Raw genomic sequence first — 15,408 nt, forward strand, 5'->3', positions numbered from 1 at the left:
GAACTATTTATCTGTACATGGAATTGTGTTAATTTTTTCCTAATCTTTACAGGATAATGTCACGGGCACTATCTGATGTGTGGAGATATTTCACTGCAGCTAATGTAGAAGGAAAGCTGTGTACATTTGCAAATACTGTGCCAAATCATATGTGAAGAATGCAACAAAGATGCAGAATCATCTGGCCAAGTGCATAAAGTTCCCTCAGTGCTCACAACAAGCAACCTCTGACAAAAGTCCCTCTACTTCTATTCAAGGTGAAAATTATGAATGAGACACCTTATCGATAGCAACAGCTCATGGTCCTCCTGGAATCAGAAGTTTTTTTGACTCAATGGAGGAATGTAGTCAGAGAAATGCTGATGAATGTCTTGCTCGAACTGGTTCACATCTGATGCTCACAGGCAATATGTATTAGAAGAGATTTCTGAATGTTCTTTACCCAGCATACACCCCTCCAACCAGACATGCTTTATCTACTCATTTGCTGGATGCAGAGTTTAACAGAGTTCAAGTGAAGGTCAAGCAAATCATAGCGAAAGCAGACTGGATTGCAATCATCTCTGATGGGTGGTCGAATGTTCGTGGGCAAGGAATAATTAACTTCATCATCTCCACCCCTCAACCAGTATTCTACAAGAGCACAGACACAAGGGAAAACAGATACACCGGTCTCTACATTGCAGATGAGCTGAGGGCTGTCATCAATGACCTTGGACCACAGCAGGTATTTGCACTGGTGACAGACAATGCTGTGAACATGAAGGCTGCTTGGTCTGAAGTGGAGGAGTCCTACCCTCACATCACACCCATTGGCTGTGCTGCTCATGCATTGAATCTGCTCCTCAAGGACATCATGGCACTGAAAACAATGGATACACATTACCAGAGAGCCAAGGAAATAGTTAGGTATGTGAAGGGTCATCAAGTTATAGCAGCAATCTACATCACCAAGCAAAGTGAGAAGAATAAGAACACCACATTGAAGCTGCCCAGCAACACCCATTGGGGTGGGTTGTTGTCATCATGTTTGACAGTCTCCTGGAGTCTCTCCAAGAAATGGCCATATCACAGTCGGCCAATATGGACAGCCCCATCAAGAGGATCCTCCTGGATGATGTACACTACCGTTCAAAAGTTTGGGGTTACTTAGAAATGTCCTTGTTTTTGAAAGAAAATCAATTTTTTGTCCATTAAAATAACATAAAATTGATCCAAAATACAGTGTAGACATTGTTAATGTTGTAAATGTCACACACTGATCTGTTTCACCTGTCCTTGTGCTTGTCTCCACCCCTCTCCAGGTGTCGCCCATCTTCCCCACTTATCCCCTGGGTATTTATGCCGGTGTTTTCTGTCTGTCTGTGCCAGTTTGTCTTGTTTGCCAAGTCAACCAGCGTTTGTCTCTCAGCTCCTGGTTTTCCTCAGTCTCCCTTTTTCTCATCCTCCTGGTTTTGACCCTCTCCTGTTCTGACTCTGAGCCCGCCAGCCTGACCACTCTGCCTGCCCCTGACCTCGAGCCTGCCTGCTGCCCTGTACCATTTTCGACTCTGGCTATGAATGCTTGCCTGTCCCCGACCTGCCTTTTGTCTTTCCCTTGGATTATAATAAATACCAGAGCTCAAACCATCTGCCTCCTGTGTCTGCATCTACGTCTCGCCTTGTGTCGTGATAGGAGGAACTGGCCCTGACTGACCCAGGAGACTTGGACCAGCTCCGTCACGCTGTCTCCCTGCAGGGAGCTACCATTAAGAGACAGGAGGAGCTACTTCAGAACCTGATGGAGGGGTTCCGATCTCTGGCGGAACGCCACGACCTGGGGTTCATGGCATTGACGGAGCAGCCACTTAGTAACTTCCCTACTAGTGGTGGGTTTGTTCAGCCTACCCCGGCTCCACGAGAACCTCGCTTACCTCCTCCAGAGCGATTTTCTGGTGATCCTGGAACCTGCCTGGCGTTTCTTTCCCAGTGCTCCCTCATTTTTGAGCTACAGCCATCTTCGTTCCCTTTCGGATCGATCAAAGATAGCGTATCTATTTACGCTAATGTCCGGAAGGGTGCTCTCCTGGGCGACAGCCGTTTGGGAGCAACAATCCGCCGTTTGCCATAACCTGAAAGATTTCATGGTGGAGGTGAGGAAGGTATTCTATTCTCCAGTGTCCGGGTGAGAGGTGGCCCGAAAACTAGGGACATCAGAACTCCCGTAGTGTGGCAGACTACCCGGTAGAGTTTCGCACATTAGCTGCCGAGAGTGCCTGGAATCCGGAGACTCAATTCGATACCTTCCTTCACGTGCTGTCGGTGGAAATAAAAGACGAGCTCGCAGCGCGGGAGTTACCATTGGACCTCGATTCCCTCATCGCCCTCACGATTAGGATTGATGGGCGTCTACGAGAACGCCAGAGTGAGAGGAGGTCGGGTCTCGTGAACATTCATTCATCCGCTGCTGCCTGCTCACCTCCAAAGGAATCCGGAAGTACCCGAAGTGTACACTTCCGAGGAGAGCCGAAGCCACCCGAGTTCCCTCGATAATCATCGGCGACGTGTGAGTCAGTTACCCCTGAGCCTATGCAACTGGGCAGAGCTGGACTATCCTCTAGGGAACGTTCCTGCAGGCTGAGCGCCAACTGTTGTCTGTACTGTGGGGCAGCGGGACATTATACAGCCACCTGCCCGGTTAGGAGACCTATTTCTTTAGTAGGTACAAGTACTCAGGTGGGCCAGACTGGGACTCCTCTAATTCCCATCACCTGCACTCCCTTTTTTTGTGATACTGCTGTGGGGAGACCAGTCTAAGTCTCTCCGGGGTGCTCATTGACTCTGGGGCGGATGAGAGTTTTATGGACGCTACCCTAGTTTCTGAATTAGGTATCCCCACTCAACTCCTCTCTGTTCCCGTGGATGCTAGAGCACTGGACGGCCACTACATTGGAAGAGTTACCCACAGCACTGTGCCTGTTAATCTACGGGTTTCAGGAAATCACAGTGAAGCTTCACGTCATTGATTCCCCCCATATTCCTGTTGTTTTGGGATTTTCTTGGCTCCAAAAATACAACCCCGTTTTTGACTGGACCACGAGTTCAACCCTGGGTTGGAGTCTGTTCTGCCATTCCCATTGCCTTAATGCGGTGCAGCCTTCCCCGAGACGTCCTCCTCAGGGCTTAAGTCAAGCCTCTGATTTCTCTGCCGTACCCGCAGAGTACCATGACCTCCTGGAGGTCTTCAGCAAGGCACGGGCTACTTCTCTTTCCCCACATCGTCCTTACGATTGTGCCATTAACCTTCTCCCAGGCACCACACCTCCTCGTGGTCAGCTATATTGCCTATACGTCCCAGAGAACAAGGCCATGGAGGAGTATATTGAGGACTCTGGCTGCTGGAGGTCCCTCTACATCCTCTGTCGGTGCAGGGTTTTCTTTGTGGAAAAGAAGGACAAGACCCTGCGTCCATGCATTGACTACCGGGGCCTTAATGACATAACGATCCCGAGTCGTTACCCCATACCACTCTTCTCCTTGGCTTTAGAACATCTCCAGGGGGCTACCATCTTCTCCAAGCTGGACCTTCGGTTCGGATACGTGAAGGGGATGAGTGGAAGACAGCCTTCAACACTGCCAGTGGACATTATGAGTACATGGTCATGCCTTTTGGACACACCAACTGTCTTCCAGGTCCTGGTCTTCCAGGCCCCGCTGTCTTCCAGGCCCTGGTAAACGTTGTGCTCCAGGACATGTTAAATAATTTTGTGTTCGTCTACCTCGACGACATACTGTTTTTTTCCCGTTCTGCCCAAGAACATGTCCTCCATGTTCGACAAGTCCTACAGCGCCTCCTGGAGAACCAGTTATTTGTGAAAGCGGAGAAGTGCGAGTTCCACCATTCTACCCTCTCCTTTCTGGGATATGTCATCGCTGAAGGAAATGTCCAGATGGACCCGGAAAAGGTGAGAGCGGTGGTGGATTGGCCCCAACTCACATCCAGGGTGCAGGTACAACGTTTCCTGGGGTTTGCCAATTTCTACCGCCGTTTCATTCGAGGCTACAGCACCCTGGCGGCCCCCGTCTCTCTACTCACCTCTCCCAAGGTACCATTCACATGGTCCCCAGCTGTTGACAGAGCCTTTGTGGACCTGAAGCATCGGTTCACTACAGCCCCATCCGGACCCATCCGGTCAGTTTGTTGTTGAGGTTGATGCTTCTGACATTGGAGTGGGGGCTATCCTGTCCCAGTGATCTGCCCAGGACCAAAAGCTCCATCCCTGTGGCTTCCTGTCCCATTGTCTCAACTCTGCAGAAAGAAACTATGACGTGGGTAACCGAGAACTCCTGGCGGTCAAGATGGTACTGGAGGAGTGGAGACACTGGCTGGAAGGAGCAGAACATCCGTTTCTGGTTTGGAACGACCACAAGAATTTGGAATATCTCTGCACAGCCAAGCGCCTTAACTCCAGGCAGGTCCGGTGGGCTCTGTTATTCACCAGGTTCAACTTCACCATTTCCTATCGCCCAGGGTCCAAGAATGTTAAACCTGATGCCCTCTCTCACCTATACAGTCCCGCTGCCATATCCTCTGACTCCCAGACCATCCTCCCTACCTCATGCCTTGTGGCTTCTGTGGGCTTGGGTATTGAGACCCTGGTCCACAAGGCACAACATTCCCAGTCTGCCCCTGGAGGGGACCCGGCAAACCGGTTGTTCATCCCTAATTCAGTCCGGTCCTGGAATGGGCTCATTCCTCCAGGCTTACCTGTCATCTGGGTTCCTGTCGAACCCTGGCCTTCCCTCCGACAACGTTTCTGGTGGCCCACAATGATTCCTGACGCCTCTGCCTTCATCGCCGCATGCACCGTTTGTTCTCAGAACAAGACTCCACGGCAAGCCCCGTCCGGCCTCCATCAGCCAATACCTGTCCCTCATCGTCTCTGGTCCCATATCTCCCTGGTATTTGTCACTGGGCACACCTCCGTCTGATGGCAACACCGTCATTCTGACAGTAGTGGATCGGTTTTCCAAGGCCACCCATTTCATCCCTCTCCCCAAACTATCCTCTGTCAAAGAGACAGCCCAGCTCACGGTGCAGCACATCTTCAGTATCCACGGACTCCCGGTGGACATGGCCTCCGACTGGGGTCCTCAGTTCTCGTCTCAGTTCTGGAAGGCGTTCTGCACCCTTATTTTGTTGTCGGCAAGCCTGTCCTCCGGATTCAATCCCCAATCCAACGACCAGTCAGAGTGAGCAAACCAAGACATGGAAACAACCTTAAGATGCCTAATCTTGGCCAACCCCAGTACCTGGAGCCGACAACTGGTCTGGGTGGAGTATGCCCGGAACACTCTTTTTATTTTATTTTTAAATTTTATTTCACCTTTATTTAACCAGGTAGGCTAGTTGAGAACAAGTTCTCATTTACAACTGCGACCTGGCCAAGATAAAGCAAAGCGACACAAACAACAACACAGAGTTACACATGGAATAAAAAAACATACAGTCAATAATACAATAGAAAAAAGTCTATATACAGTGTGTGCAAATGATGTAGGATAATGGAGGTAAGGCAATAAATGGGCCATAGTGGTGAAATAATTACAATATAGCAATTAAACACTAGAGTGATAGCTGTGCAGAAGATGAGTGTGCAAGTAGAGATACTGGGCTGCAAAGGAGCAAAATAAATAACAGTATGGGGATGAGGTAGTTGGATGGGCTATTTACAGATGGGCTATGTACAGGTGCAGTGATCTGTGAGCTACTCTGACAGCTGGTGCTTAACCTGTTAGGGCTAGGGGGCAGTATTGACACGGCCGGATAAAAAACGTACCCGATTTAATCTGGTTACTACTCCTGCCCAGTAACTAGAATATGCATATAATTATTGGCTTTGGATAGAAAACACCCTAAAGTTTCTAAAACTGTTTGAATGGTGTCTGTGAGTATAACAGAACTCATATGGCAGGCAAAAACCTGAGAAGATTCCAAACAGGAAGCGCCCTCTCTGACAAGTTGTTGTTGATCTTGGCTCTTTTTATTTAAGACTGAGGATCTTTGCCGTAACGTGACATTTCCTACGGCTCCCATAGGCTCTCAGAACCCGGGAAAAAGCTGAACGATATCGAGGCAGCCTCTGGCTGAAACACATTATCGCGTTTGGATAGTGGCTGGTCAGAGTACTCTGAGACTAACGCTCGTGCACGAGGGCACGAGATGTATTTATTTTCTCTCTCTTTGTACGTATACAGGCTTTCCCGTTCGGTATAGTATCGCTTTTTTACGAGAAAAATGGCATAAAAATTGATTTAAACAGCGGTTGACATGCTTCGAAGTACGGTAATGGAATATTTAGAATTGTTTTGTCACGAAATGCGCCATGCTCGCCACCCTTATTTACCCTTTCGGATAGTGTCTTGAACGCACGAACAAAACGCCGCTGTTTGGATATAACAATGGATTATTTGGGACCAAACCAACATTTGTTATTGAAGTAGCAGTCCTGGGAGTGCATTCTGACGAAGAACACCAAAGGTAATCAAACTTTTCTAATAGTAAATCGGAGTTTGGTGAAGGCTAAACTTGCTGGGTGTCTAAATAGCTAGCCCTGTGATGCCGGGCTATCTACTGAGAATATTGCAAAATGTGCTTTCACCGAAAAGCTATTTTAAAATCGGACATATCGAGTGCATAGAGGAGATCTGTATCTATAATTCTTAAAATAATTGTTATGTTTTTTGTGAACGTTTATCGTGAGTAATTTAGTAAATTCACCGGCAGTGTTCGGTGGGAATGCTAGTCACATGCTAGTCACATGCTAATGTAAAAAGCTGTTTTTTTTATATAAATATGAACTTGATTGAACAAAACATGCATGTATTGTATAACATAATGTCCTAGGGTTGTCATCTGACGAAGATCATCAAAGGTTAGTGCTGCATTTAGCTGTGGTTTGGGTTTATGTGACATTATATGCTAGCTTGAAAAATGGGTGTCTGATTATTTCTGGCTGGGTACTCTGCTGACGTAATCTAATGTTTTGCTTTCGTTGTAAAGCCTTTTTGAAATCGGACAGTGTGGTTAGATTAACGAGAGTCTTGTCTTTAAAATGGTGTAAAATAGTCATACGTTTGAAAAATTGAAGTTTTAGCATTTTTGAGGTATTTGAATAACGTGCCACGGGATTACACTGGCTGTTGAGTAGGTGGGACGCAAGCGTCCCACCTAGCCCATAGAGGTTAAAGCTAGTGAGGGAGATATGAGTCTCCAGCTTCAGTGATTTTTGCAGTTCGTTCCAGTCATTGGCAGCAGATAACTTGAAGGAAAGGCAGCTGAAGGAGGAATTGGCTTTGGGGGGGACCAGTGAAATATACCTGCTGGAGCGCATGCTACGGGTGGGTGCTGCTATGGTGACCAGTGAGCTGAGATCAGGCAGGGCTTTACCAAGCAAAGACTTATAGATGACCTGGAGCCAGTGGGTTTGACGACGAATATGAAGCGAGGGCCATCCAACGAGAGCATACAGGTCGCAGTGGTGGGTAGTATATAGGGCTTTGGTGACAAAACGGGTGGCACTGTGATAGACTGCATCCAATTTGCTGAGTAGAGTGTTGGAGGTTATTTTGTAAATGATGTTGCCGAAGTCACGGATCGGTAGGATAGTCAGTTTTACGAGGGTATGTTTGGCAGCATGAGTGAAGGATGCTTTGTTGCGAAATAGGAAGCCGATTCAAGATTTAATTTTGAATTGGAGATGCTTAATGTGAGTCTGGAAGGAGAGTTTACAGCCTAACCAGACACCTAGGTATTTATATTTGTCCACATATTCTAAGTCAGAACTGTCCAGAGTAGTGATGCTGGACGGGCGAGCAGGTGCGGGCAGTGATCGATTGAATAGCATGCATTTAGTTTTACCTGCGTTTAAGAGCAGTTGAAGGCCACGGAAGGAGAGTTGTATGGCATTGAAGCTCGTCTGGAGGTTAGTTACCACAGTGTCCAAAGAGGGGCCAGAAGTATACAGAATGGTGTCGTCTGCGTAGAGGTGGATCAGAGAATCACTAGCAGCAAGAGCGACATCATTGATGTATACAGAGAAATTGAACCTTGTGGCACCCCCATAGAGACTGCCAGAGGTCCGGACAACAGGCCCTCTGATTTGACACACTGAACTCTATCTGAGAAGTAGTTGGTGAACCAGGCGAGGCAGTCATTTGAGAAACCAAGGCTGGTGAGTCTGCCGATAAGAATATGGTGATTGACCGAGTTGAAAGCCTTAGCCAGGTCGATGAATACAGCTGCACAGTATTGTCTCTTATCGATGGCGGTTATGATATTGTTTAGGACCTTGAGCGTGGCTGAGATGCACCCATGACCAGCTCGGAAACCAGATTGCATAGCGGAGATTGTACGGTGGGATTCGAAATGGTCGGTGATCTGTTTGTTGACTTGCCTTTTGAAGACCTTAGAAAGGCAGGTTAGGATAGATATAGGTCTGTAGCAGTTTGGGTCTAGAGTGTCTCTCCTTTCCCTGTTTGGCCACAGGACTCTCCCCTTTCGAGTGCTCCATGGGGTATCAGCCTCCGCTCTTCCCGGAACAAGAGCAGGAAGTCAACATACCCTCGGCCCAGATGTTCATCCGCCACTGTCGGCGTACCTGGAGAAGAGCCCAGGCGGCGCTTCTCAAAACCAACTCCAGGTATCATCGAAAAGCAGACCGCCGCCGGACTCCAGCTCCTCTCGATCGCATTGGGCAGAGGGTATGGCTATCCACACGGGACCTGCCCCTTCTTGTGGAGTCCCGCAAACTTTCCCCCCATTTCATTGGCCATTTCCCCATCTCTAGAGTCCTTAGTTCCACTGCTGTTCGTATTTTGTTACCCCATACCCTCCGTATTCACCCTACGTTCCATGTGTCTAGGATTAAGCCTGTGTCTCACAGCCTTTTGTCTTCTGTTTCCAGGCCCACCCCTCCGACCCTTGTCATCGATGGCCACCTGACGTACACGGTGAGACGCCTCCTGAGTGTTCGACCGCAGGGCAGTGGTTTCCAATAGCTGGTTGACTGGGAGAGTTATCTCAGGAGGAGAGGTGCTGGGTCCCCGCTAGAGACATCCTGGACCCAGCCCTCATTGCCGACTTTCACCGCCGACACCACGGTCAATCAGGTATGCACCCAGGTAGGATGCCAGGTGGCGCCCCTGGGGGGGGGGGGGGTGTACTGTCACACCCTGATCTGTTTCACCTGTCCTTGTGCTTGTTTCAACCCCCCTCCAGGTGTCGCCCATCTTCCCCACTTATCCCCTGGGTATTTATACTGAAGGAAATGTCCTCAACTGGCAGCTTCATTAAATAGTACCTGCAAAACACCAGTCTCAACGTCAACAGTGAAGAGGCGGCCCCGGGATGCTGATGATCAACTAGCCTTTTAAAATGATAAACTTGGATTAGCTAACACAACGGCCATTGGAACACGGGAGTAATGTTTGCTGATAAATGGGCCTCTGTACATCTACGTAGATATTCCATTAAAAAAAAAATGTCTACACTGTATTTCTTATCAATTTTATGTTATTTTAATGGACAAAAAATTTGCTTTTCTTTCAAAAACAAGGACATTTCTAAGTGACCCCAAACTTTTGAATGGTAGTGTATTTTGGGAGAGAGTGGTAAGCAGCCTGAAACTCCTGAAACCTATAGCAGTAGCCATTGCACGGATTGAGGGAGACAATGCCATCCTGTCTGATGTTTAGACTCTGCTTGCAGATGTAAGAGAAGAAATCCGTACTGCCCTGCCCACTTGCTCCAAGCAGAGGAAACTGCAGTTCTGAAATACAGTTGAAGTCGTAAGTTTACATACACTTAGATAAGTCATTAACACTGGAGTGATACAGTTGAAGTCGAGTCATTAAAACTCTTTTTTCAACCACTCCACAAATTTCTTGTTAACAAACTATAGTTTTGGCAAGTCGGTTAGGACATCTACTGTGGGCATGACACAAGTAATTTTTCCAAAAATTGTTTACAGACAGATTATTTCACTGTATCACAATTCCAGTGGGTCAGAAGTTTACATACACTAAGTTGACTGCCTTTAAACAGCTTGGAAAATTCCAGAAAGTGATGTCATGGCTTTAGAAGCTTCTGATAGGCTAATTGACATCATTTGAGTCAATTGGAGGTGTACCTGTGGATGTATTTCAAGGCCTACCTTCAAACTCGGTGCCTCTTTGCTTGACATCATGGGAAAATCCAAAGAAATCAGCAAAGACCTCCACAAGTCTGGTTCATCCTTGGGTGCAATTTCCAAATGCCTGAAGGTACCACGTTCATCTGTACAAACAATAGTATGCAAGTATAAACACCATGGGACCACGCAGCCATCATACCGCTCAGGAAGTAGACGCCTATGCAGATATGCAGATAGCCCGGTTGGCCAATTTGCGGGAGCAGTGGTTGGTCGGCCCAATTGAGGTAGTATGTACATGAGTGTATAACTATAGTGACTATGCATATATGATAAACAGAGAGTAGCAGCAATCAATCCCAGAACAACAGCAAAGGACCTTCTGAAGATGCTGGAGGAAACAGGTACAAAAGTATCTATATCCACAGTAAAACGAGTCCTATATCGACATAAGCTGAAAGGCCGCTCAGCAAGAAAGAAGCCACTGCTCCAAAACCTCCATAAATAACCCAGACTATGGTTTGCAACTGCACATGGATAGAACTGTTTGGCCATAATGTCCATCGTTATGTTTGGAGGAAAAAGGGGGAGGCTTGCAAGCAGAAGAACACCATCCCAACCATGAAGCACGGGGGTGGCAGCATCATGTTGTGGGGTGCTTTGCTGCAGGAGGGCATGGTGCACCTCACAAAATAGATGGCATCATGAGGATGGACAATTATGTGGATATATTGAAGCAACTTCTCAAGACATCAGTCAGGAAGTTAAAGCTTGGTCGCAAATGGGTCTTCCAAATGGACAATGACCCCAAGCATACTTCCAAAGTTGTGGCAAAATGTCTTAAGGACAACAAAGTCAAGGTATTGGAGTGACCATCACAAAGCTCTGACCTCAATCCTATAGAACATTTGTGGGCAAAACTGACAAAGCGTGTGCGAGCAAGGAGGTCTACAAACCTGATTCAGTTACACCAGCTCTGTCAGGAGGAATGGGCCAAAATTCACCCAACTTATTGTGGGAAGCTTGTGGAAGGCTACTTGAAACGTTTGACCCAAGTTAAACAATTAAAAGACAATGCTACCAAATACTAATTGAGTGTATGTAAACTTCTGACCCACTGGGAATGTGATGACAGAAATAAAATCTGAAATAAATCATTCTCTCTACTATTATTCTGACATTACACATTCTTAAAATAAAATGTGGATCCTAACTGACCTAAGACAGGGGATTTTTACTAGGATTAAATGTCAGGTGTATGTAAACTTCCGACTTCAACTGTACATCAAAAAGCGTTAAGACTTCTGCCTGAAGCCCATACACTCCGCAGCGTACATGCTGGCAAGAGCATCCTGTCTGGTGCAGAGATCAACAAAGCCTATGGTGTCATCACTACCATGTCTCGCCACCTTGGCCTGGATGAGGGCAAGGTTCTTGGCAGTTTGCCGAAGTACACTTCCAAGCAAGGGCTTTGGGATGGAGATGCAATATGGCAGATGTGCCAACATATCTCATCAGCCACGTGGTGGAAGGGACTTTGTGGATCTGAGGCTCTTTCCCCTGTTGTCCCTATCATCCTCCAAATCCCACCAACATCAGTTGCCTCAGAGCGCAACTGGTCCTTGTTTGGGAACACACACACACACCAAAGCACGCAACAGGCTGACCAATACAAGGGTTGAAAAATTGGTGGCCATCCTGGCAAATTTGAGGCTTTTTCAGCCTGACAATGAGCCATCCTCAACAAGGTTGGAAAGTGACAGTGAAGATGAGGCCTCAGTCTGATGTTCAAGAGGTGGACATTGAGGAGGTCCAGGGAGAAGACATGGAAGCCTGATTGTCTAGAAACTAAAGCTTTGGTTGTCTTCCTATCATTTTACAGATGTATATTGGAAAAGTTTTTGAGAGATGTGATGGATCATTGGGGATCATTAAATATTCCCTTTCTTTTGTTGTTCAGTGAAATCATCCCATGTGAAGAGTCGACTCATTTAATAAATTTTTTCTATTGGAAGGATTTAATCCTTTGCAATTATGTCTACTTATGTTAAAAGGTAAAAGGTTTATGTTTCTGTTTCCACATGATATGGTAAACATCTACATTTAAATGGTATTAATATTAATCGGCATATATTTCCGTTAATTCCCATATATTCCCGTTAATTCCCACAGAAAGTTTCCACCTCTGAATATTCCCCAAAATGTGCAACCCTAGCTACCAGCCTCAGAGAATGGCTGAATAGGAATGCATCTCCGTCTATCTGAGAAGAATCAGAAAGGGGGATGCAGGGGGAGAGATGGAATAGTAAAACCCCTTTTCGATGTCGCTATTGTCTAGTGTCACTGCTATGCCTCCGTTCTCTCTGTCTCCGTTCTCTACAGCACGTCCCATTAGAAATGACTTGAATTGGGTTGAGAAAGGCCACTTAAATTATAGTGAGCCTGGTGCCGGCACAGAAATTGTGTCTATTGTGGATTGCTCTCCCCCAAGATACAAGGAGAATAGCTACTTGTTTTTGTAAAAGGTTGGACTCATCTCTCCCTGGCAAATTTGTATTTTGGATATTTCTCAAATACTCAAAATCATTCCCAGACAGAACATATTCGGCAACACTATAAAACAATGTAATATGTGAAAGTTTCATTCCAGACAAAGTTTCTATGCTGGTAAATAATTTAATGCATTATTCCGCTAAGTGTTAAATACCAACCGTGACTTAATCACCATTTTTTCTGTCATGTTTCCAGTCCTGGTGTAGCGTTCATTATATCCACTGCTGTTTCTGTTGTTAAAAGTCACCCCTGACGTTGCCTGACAAGCTAATATAGCTCTATGGAGCGCTCCGAGCAGTGTACCAGAGCAATAAAGGGCCACATTCTCCACAAAGAGGAAGGGTTAACGTCCGTCAGTCTAGCACTGAATGACTGCATGAGAAACAGCTCCTGCAACAGTACAGTGTACTTACTGTGTGTTCACACAGCATAGCGATCCAATGCTCTTGATGCCTCTCAATCTTCCCCATCAACCGTTTTGAAACAATCATCCCTATCTCTCCCACACCAGTCCTCGCCATATCATTTGCATTTTAATTTATCCTTGTCACACAATCAATCAATCCTTCAAAGTGGAATTTGCATAATTAAGCATGTCATTCTTTTTAATCTTCATTAAGGGACTTCAGATATGACAGTTCCAATTAGGTCCCATTGTTTCCATGATCCATCAGTGAGTGTTGTAGCTAAGCATTTTCCTTTTTTTCACATCTAAGAGTGTTTTCCTGTTATTGTCATCTTCCCTGCTATAACTAGTGGTTCATGATAGATGTTGTTTTTCCTCCGACACAACAGTGTGCTGGAGTCTCCCCATCCCTCCCTCCCTCCCTCCCTCCCTCCCTCCCTCCCTCCCTCCTCCCTCCCTCCCTCCCTCCCTCCCTCACCCCCTCCTCCTCCCTCCCATCCTCCCTCCCTCCCTCACCCAGGCAGTCTGGGGTCTCATGTAATTTAGTTAAGAAGTGAACCGCCTTTTCTTCTAAATATAGAGCAGCACGTTGTTCTCGCTCAATCAGCATTCACCTGCAGATCACGACTGTATCTCAGAACACTACAGTGTGTTTGTTCTCCAGATCACAGTGGCAATGAAGAAACATCTAGATTCATAATTGTTATTGTGCCTTATAAGCAGAGGTTAGCCAGTGATCAAAGAATGGTCATATCTACAGCAAAGGGCTTCAAGTTTCATGGGCTTCAAATCTAAGTCTAAGGGTTTTGTGGTCTCCATGTCAATGGGCCCACATTCTCAGAACGTTGTGCTGTGTTGTTTTCTTTCACTTCTTTTGATTAAATGGATTTCAGCCTGAGGGTATGTGGATGCCTCAGTGGACAAGGAGCTAGTGTGTGCGTGTGTGTGTGTGTGTGTGTGTGTGCGGGCGGGCGGGCGTGCGTGCGTGCGTGCGTGCGTGGACGTACTTATCCATCTCTTAGAGACTCAGCTCCCCTGACAAGTGATAAAATAATAATGAGAACATTTGTTGCTTCTGAGTAGAGAGTCAGAGAGGGAGAGGGAGTGAGAAAAGTAGAGAGGGTCGGGGAAAGCAGAGAGGAGAGCAGAGATAGGGATATGGGTGAGGGAGAGAGAGAGAGAGAGGCAAAGAAAGAGAGGAAGATGGGGGATAGATTTTGACGTAGACTCTACTCGGTATGATTTCCTTGAAATGCAAAGAAACTTCAAGGAAGACAGGGAAAGTGGTGAAAAGTATGATGGAGCGAAAATAATGATGGGTTTTGGTGATGGGGTGAACAGAGTGAGATCTGCTTTAAGAGACGTGACTGCAGGTAGAGATGGAGAGAGGAAGGGAGAGAAAGAGAAAGTGAAGGATAGATGTCTGAAGGTGCTTTGACAAGCTGTTTCTTTGGCTGTATAATGCCCAGAGATGTCAGCCATTCTGAGACTGCATTCAGCTGCATACGCTCCCTCTTTCTTTCTCTGTCTCTCCCTCGCTCTCTGTCTGTCTGTTGTTCTCCCTATCTCTGTGTCTTTCCTCTCCTGTGTCTTTCCTCTCTCTCTCTCTCTCTCTCTCTCTCTCTCTCTCTCTCTCTCTCTCTCTCTCTCTCTCTCTCTGCCCCTCTCTCTGCCCCTCTCTCTGCCCCTCTCTCTGCCCCTCTCTCTGCCCCAGCATTGTTTAGATCCTGAGGGAAAGAGAGGGAAAGAGATTAATGTGGATGTCTTGAGGACAGACAAAGCCCTTAGGGTCCAGTAGATAGATGCCCCAGGGGTGTGAGGAGGTGTAGAGGGGTGAAAGGGTTCCTAATTGTGGTCAACTGGTGCGGTCAGTCAATTGCAGGGTTTGACTAGAGAGAACTGGTCAGATCCTGTGAATACAATATGGTGTCAGTCCAGTCCTATGGGTTTTAGCTGAGGCTGGGCTCACATCTCAAGGTAGACAGTGTAAATGGTTTTATTATTAGGTTTACAAGCGCTTATTCAGTTTAGAGTTTAGATTGTAGGCCTTGGACTGGGAGTATATGGTTAGCTGTTCACAATGTTAGCTGTTTACAATGTTAGGTGTTCACAATGTTAGCTGTTCACTACCCAGTATTCCTCATAACTTTGGAGGTTCATGAGCCCCCCATACTGTGTGTGTGTGTGTGTGTGTGTGTGTGTGTGTGTGTGTGTGTGTGTGTGTGTGTGTGTGTGTGTGTGTGTGTGTGTGTGTGTGTGTGTGTGTGTGTGTGTGTGTGG

This window comes from Salmo salar, chromosome ssa06, assembly GCF_905237065.1.
Source record: "Salmo salar chromosome ssa06, Ssal_v3.1, whole genome shotgun sequence".
In the NCBI taxonomy this organism is placed as follows: Eukaryota; Metazoa; Chordata; class Actinopteri; order Salmoniformes; family Salmonidae; genus Salmo; species Salmo salar.